The sequence below is a fragment of the Dermacentor silvarum genome, chromosome 3, assembly GCF_013339745.2.
Source record: "Dermacentor silvarum isolate Dsil-2018 chromosome 3, BIME_Dsil_1.4, whole genome shotgun sequence".
NCBI classification, from domain to species: Eukaryota; Metazoa; Arthropoda; class Arachnida; order Ixodida; family Ixodidae; genus Dermacentor; species Dermacentor silvarum.
Genome location: NC_051156.1, coordinates 150,124,666 through 150,132,118, shown reverse-complemented (window position 1 = coordinate 150,132,118; position 7,453 = coordinate 150,124,666).

Genomic DNA, 7,453 nt, shown 5'->3' with positions numbered 1-7,453 from the left:
CTTATGGACCGTAAACTATTCTCAGGAGCCCGTTATACTACCAAACGGCTTGAAATTAGCCTTCGTCAGGGAACACGCGTCCTTATCAGTGGCTGAACTTACAGAAGTTCCGGAAGAACCTGATGGCCACAGTTCGGCAACGGCCCTTTTGGCGATGGTAAATAAATCGCTCAGCACAAGTGAACGCCGAACGTTAGTGGGTGTGCTTTCGAAGCACGTTTCGGTATTCGACTTTGCGCAGAAGGACAAAATGCCTGCAATTCCCGCGTCTCGAACACGCCATACCATCAACACAGGTTCGGCAAATCCGATTAGACAAAAGCCATATCGCGTTTCACCATCAGAGCGTCAGATTATCAACGAACAAGTGCAGGAAATGATGAAAAAGGGAGTCATACAAGAGTCAGCGAGTTCGTGGGCAGCTCCAGTGATTCTTGTTAAAAAGAAAGATGGATCTTGGAGATTTTGCGTCGACTATCGCCGGCTGAATGCTGTAACAAAAAAGGACGTGTACCCACTCCCACGTATTGATGACGCAATAGACTGCCTTCATTCCGCCTCTTACTTTTCCTCAGTAGACTTACGATCCGGCTACTGGCAAATTCCGATGCCTCCTGAGGACAAGGAAAAGACTGCTTTCGTAACCTCTGACGGGCTCTTCGAATTTAATGTGATGCCATTCGGACTGTGCAACGCTCCGGCAACATTCGAGAGATTTATGGACAATATTCTGCGCGGCTTAAAGTGGAACATCTGCATGTGTTACCTCGACGATGTCGTCATCTTTGGCCGCACCTTCAACGAACACAACTCGCGTCTGAATATTGTCCTGAACTGCATCAGGAACGCTGGCCTAGTTTTAAACTCCAAGAAATGCCACTTCGGAGACCGCCAAACCCTTGTGCTTGGACATCTCGTCGATAAGGACGGCATCCGCCCTGATCCCCAGAAGACAGCAGCCGTTGAAGCGTTCAGTGCACCACGCTCTGTCAAGGAGCTCCGTAGTTTTCTGGGGCTTTGTTCCTATTTCCGCCGCTTTATTCCTAAATTCGCCGACGTCGCGTATCCGCTGACATGCCTGCTACGAAAGGATATCCCCTTTGAGTGGACTCCGGAGTGCGACTCTTCTTTTCGTCAGTTGAAGTTTCTGCTGACGTCACGGCCTGTTCTTCAACACTTCAATCCTTCAGCTCCGACGGAGCTCCATACGGATGCCAGTGGCATAGGTATTGGTGCCGTCCTAGTTCAACGCCATGGTGACCGGGAACACGTTCACCGGTCCTCGTTTTCCTCACGCGTAACATTAATGTTACGCGCAAAGGAGACCGTTTGTGTTCCTTACAGATGAAGGGGACCGTTTATTTTAGGTCGCGAAGGTGAGCGCAAGAGCGGCTGGCTGGTTGATGCACTCAGCGTCGTCCTCTTTCTCTTTTCCAACCCGGGACCGCAAGCACGTTCACCGGTCCTCGTTTTCCTCACGCGTAACAATATATAAATAATAACAACTAACAGCTTAACTAAGAACTACGCATACGCAACTTTTTTTTTAAACTGTAGCACTCATTGTGATCACAGTTACACGTTGACAATATCCAGTACGAGCACAGTGCCGTTCGTACGCTACAAGTTTTTCATTGTAACTTCGCAGTTTTATTGTCGTACATTAAGCATAGGAGGCTCAAGCCCGCCGGATCCGTTTATCTGAGTGGGCGTTCTCGCGGAGCGGGGCGAAGCCTCGAGCCGCGGCTGCCAAGTGGGGAGAGCGTGACGTCAGCGGCCAACGCCAGCGCGCGGGCCTAGGATGACGTCGCGTGGTTAGAGAAACGGGAGCAGATGCGCGCCTTGTGTAAAAGGATGACGTCGCGTGGGAAGCAAAACATGTAGACACTGGCTCGCGCTCTCGGCTACTAGGCCACATCGTTATTCTTGTAGGTGGCGTCGTGAGTCTTCATACGCGGTGATTCGCATATCGTAAACAACCAGCGTATGTGGTTGCTGCGTTTGGAGCGGAGCGTTACGCCCGTATTCAAGAACGTTCCTCTAGTCAACACACCACCACGACTCAAGAGAGAAGATGGCACCGCCATCCCTCCACAGAAGTGGTCACTGAGCTTCATGATCATTCACGGGAATTAATGAGAATTGTCGCGTCTTTATTCTCGATTATTCTGCGCAGTACGACAATTGAAATTTGGAGCCTGATATCTCGGAGCACGGACACGCTAGAATAATTCTTCCGACTGATACTGTGTAGAAACTCGACTGTCTCTAAGTTTTCAACACAAACATACCCACTTACTGCAGTCAACAAAAAATAATTGTTGAATTTTAGTTAATTGGGCTGCTCACAGCGATAATTATCATCTCACTTTGTGCCCCCCTAGCCACATAACTTATATGCACAGGTGGTCTTCGCGTGCCTCCCAGTGCCTAACTTTAAGAAAACCATAAAGCTTAGTTTTGAACACCCTGTATTATCAGGCGCAGCCGCCAAGCACATGGCTGTATTGGGTAACGTTCTTTTCCTATAAGCTCGGAGAAACCGATACCTGGCTTCGCTACAGGTCTTCTTCCTCTTTCTGGGGTTTTACGTGCCAAAACCAGTTCTGATATGAGGCATGCCGTAGTGGAAGGCTCCGGATTAATTTTGACCACCTGGGGTTCTTTAACCTGCACTACAACGCAAGAACACGGGCGTTTTTGCATTTCGCCTCCATCGAAATGCGGCCGCCGCGGCCGGGATTTGATCCCGCGATCTCGTGCTCAACGCCTGAGCTGACTGAGCCACCACGGAGGGCTACAGGTGTTGCTTTAGCCGTATAAAACGCGGGTTTATCGTGAGGAAAAACGGTAAATTTCGGTAAATAAGAAAGGCTACTATCATCATCATCATTGACAGAAGCTGACCACCCCCCCCCCCCCTCAGAAAAAACCTGGATCCGCCCCTGAAGAAGTGTCGTGCTTACACCGGCTGTTGTCTTCATGTCATTGCAGAAACGCCTTTCTGCCACCCTTACCTGTCCAGTTGCGTGCACTTTTAGACGCTTAGGAACTTGGACCGTCACAGATGAACGAGCCCTTCGTGGCGTTAACTTGTACTTGCGTGCTCACCCGAATATACGTCGGAGCGGGCGAGGTTTCTTTGCGATCTGTTTTACAATTTTCTTTTGCTTTCACCGCGCGCAAATATAGTTAAACCTCGATATAACGAAATCTGTTACCCGACGAGTGCGCGGTAACATTATCCAGCGCGCGCTGGGCGGAGTGGGCAGGTGAACGCGCGTCTCCTCTAGGTGGGCCGTGGTTGTGCACGGGTGTCCGCGCGGCAGAGCGCATACAGCCGCCGAGGCGGCGGAGTGGGCGCGAAAGCTTCGCAAGCGTCGCTTCGCTCCGCCAATGTGAAGATATCGTTGACACGGCACGAAACCGTATCTGGTCACTGAGTCTCAAATTCAACAAAATAAATATTTTTTGCATTAAAATTCGTTTTTCTATGGTCCGTTACTCGCGAAATATTTATTGCCCCTTCCATGTAAGAAACATTTGTCGGCAACTGTAGTAACTTGCATAAAAAAAGAATTTCAACATAACGAAGTGCTGATTTAACCGAGTTCGTTACATCTATAGCTAGGTGTACCGTAGACGCGCCACTCGTCATTTCGACTTCCAGTTTGCGGGAGAAAGGCCCTTAGTAGACGTGTCGTCTGCTAGCGCGGCATTCTAGTTTTGCCAATTTTTGCCACAGGTTGCGCTGTTCGCAAAAGCACCGTATATTAGTAGGAGGTATGAATGAGGATGGATAACCGGTGGACCATTAGGGTTACAGAATGAATACCAAGAGAAGGGAAGCGCAGTCGAGCTCGGCAGAAAACCAGATGGGATGATGAAGTTAAGAAATTTGCAGGCGCAAGTTTGAATACGCTAGCGCAAGACCGGGGTAATTGGAGATCGCAGGGAGAGGCCTTCGTCCTGCAGTGGACTAAAAATATAGGCTGATGATGTTGAATGCGCAAATGGAAGGTCTAGACGGATGTACTGATTACAATGGTTCTTTAGCGCTGTATCTATGCGATGAACAGAACCTTGTAGTAGTTACCAGGGAAAATAAATGTCATAGGCAGGTAACGTGGCACTGCGGAAATAGGCAGTCATGTATTGATGCCTCAGTCTCAGAAACAATTTAAGAACTACTATACCGGCGATCGATGAACAAAGAACAGATAGCCTGGGTAGCGATCATAGACGCATAACCTTAACTTTTGGGAGAGATACCTACGCAGGACAGGAAGCAGCAGCAGAATACTTAAAACTAAAAAGCAAATGGCTGAAAGCGTAGAGAATTGGAGGCCTTTCCTACAGCAGTCTGGGATTACAAGAAACTCGTAGACGTCATGTAGCTGGAGATAAGACAAACACGGCAAACAAATATTTGGACGGGAAAGAGAAACCCACGCAAGTGGTGGAACAAGGGAAATAAAGCAAGCTATAGAAGAGCGTGAGCAGGCCTTTAGGGATCGTCGAGTAGCCAAAACGTTGAGATTACACGAAGAGGAGGTACTGCTTAAAGATGGAACAAGTACAGGGACAAAAGGGGATGGAGAGCGAACTATCTCTTTAAAAAAATATCTACAGGTGAAAGTTGGACATGACATAAACGAAAAAGATAAAATCGCACTTAAAAGATTCTGGAACCATGTTGGGTCACTAGTAGCAGCAACTAAAAACTTACAAAAGTTTATACGGGATGAAGACAGTAACATCTTCGAAATAGACAACGCGCTGCGGTACATGAGTTACATTATTAGGGTGAACTTCGGCAAGAAAGTGTAGTCCAGATTCAACCAGGTTCAGCAACAAAGAGGAGTGAGAGCTCAAAATTTAACCTAGAAATGTTTTACCAGAAAAACAGTACAAGAAAATGCCCCTAGCAACATGCAGCTGGACCAGATGAAATCCCAAAACAAAACAGCTAATCATCTTGGCCCACACAGCAATGCACAGCTGACTAGCGTCATAGATCAAGTTATTAAAGTAAATTTCGATTGGGTGTCGTGAAAGCAGGATGAATCTTAATTAAATATGTGTAGGATATGAATAAACTTTATTTGTCCAGCAGTTATGTCTGTTGGTGCCCGGGGCTAGGCTGCCAGGGGTCCATCGCCGGAGAAAAATCTTTCGAGATCCTCGGCAATGGCCCTGGCCCGCTGGACGGCCCACTCCTGGTCCTCGGGTGCCTCGCTGAGGAGGGTGGCTTGCCATCTCTCAGCGAGGCGCCCCGCTTCAGAGGGTCCTGCTGTTACTTTCCCCCTTCCTCTTGGTCCTTCTTCAGGGCGTTGGCATTCCCAAAGTATATGGGCCATATCAGCCCGTTCGTGCTCGCACCACGGGCAGCCGGGCGACAAGTGCAGCGCGGGCCACAGGCCCGCGCTGTAAGGGCGCGGTGTGTAAGGGCGAAGGTGATAAGGATAATATATATATATATATATATATATATATACCTTTTTTTCATAGGTGACGCCATAATATTGCGTAGGTAGTGGCGCTGGTGTTCTCGCTGTTTTCTTTCTTTTTCTTTTTCTTGTGCTTAATATAACTGGATATCTTCTACGTGGGAAACGGTTCTGTGATACGTACTGAAATGATTTAAGTGTGCATGGCCAGAATTTCCTCTGGCTTTGAGGCTTTGTATTCCTTTACGTCGAAAGAAGCACGATGGGAGTGTGGCCTTTCAGTGGAGCGGCTGTAAACATGCGCCCCCTCACCAGTGTTGCGGAGTGGGGCCTTCCATTCCATTCCGAGAGGTGTAAATAGTGAGATTTGGACCATTCCCACTCCTGGAGTGTCTGAGCGGATCCGTCCCACTTCTCCAATTACAGTAAATGAAACTCATTCTAAATAACTGTTGTTACGGGCCGGGGTTTGGTGAACCTTTAACAGCGTCTGCTTTGAGCTCGAACCAGGTTGACTATCCGAAAGGGTTCGGCAGGGAAGACGAGGCGACGTAAAAACAAATCATCATCATCATCATCATCATCATCATCAGCCTATATTTATGTCCACTGCAGGACGAAGGCCTCTCCCTGCGATCTCCAATTACCCCTGTCTTGCGCTAGCGTATTCCAACTTGCGCCTGCGAATTTCCTAACCTCATCATCCAACCTGACTTTCTGCCGTCCTCGACTGCGCTTCCCTTCTCTTGGTATCCATTCTGTAACCCTAATGGTCCACCGGTTATCCATCCTACGCATTACATGGCCTGCCCAGCTCCATTTCTTCCGCTTAATGTCAACTAGAATATCGTCTACCCCCGTTTGTTCTCTGATCCACACCGCTCTCTTCCTGTCTCTTAACGTTACTCCTAAGATTTTTCGTTCCATTGCTCTTTGTGCGGTCCTTAACTTGTTCTCGAGCTTCTTTGTTAACCTCCAAGTTTCTGCCTCGTATGTTAGCACCGGTAGAATGCAATGATTGTACACTTTTCTTTTCAACGACAGTGGTAAGCTCCCAGTCAGGATTTGGCAATGCCTGCCGTATGCACTCCAACCCAATTTTATTCTTCTGTAAATTTCTTTCTCATGATCAGGGTCCCCTGTGAGTAATTGACCTAGATAAACATATTCCTTTACAGATTCTAGAGGCTGACGGGCGATCCTGAATTCTTGTTCCCTTGCCAGGCTATTGAACATTATCTTTGTCTTCTGCATATTCATCTTCAACCCAATTCTTGCACTTTCTCGATGAAGGTCCTCAATCATTTGTTGTAATTCCTCTCCAGTGTTGCTCAATAGGACAATGTCATCTGCAAACCGAAGGTTGCTGAGATATTCGCCATCGATCCTCACTCCTAATCCTTCCCAGTCTAAGAGCTTGAATACTTGAAGCTTGAAAAACAAATAACACACGTTTAATACATGATTACGGGTGAGCGGTGTGCTCCAAAGAAAACATACAAGAAACGTTCAGCGTGCATGCACTTGCACGCTAGGGCAAAGCAAAAGAGTCTTCCACGTGGCTGCTGGCTGGGTTTCTTATACCCTCCACCATCCGGGCAATCTCCCCCTCTCCTCTCTCCCACTGCAGGACATGGGGCAAACCAGTCGAAGTAGAGATGGTGGGTGACCGTAACGGGGTGCACGTCCTCAGCGGGGGATGAGAAGGGTTTGCAAGGCGGCACGACAGGTTTTGTCTCTGTCCCTCGCGACGGACCCGTCTATTCATGTTGACGAGCGAGATCGTTAGGCACGCTGATTCCCCTGCGTTTGCACGTGGTCCGTTCATGGCCGCTCTAAGTGAATCGTAACAGACTGCACGTGGTCCGGTCCTGGTCGCTCTAATCGAATCGTAACACTGTTCACTGCTGGCGTACTTAATTCGTTGAACACAGGAGGGGGGGGGGGGGAAGAAGAAAAGGTAGTTTTGAATCCTAAGCAAAGTTACAAACAATGTTACGTAC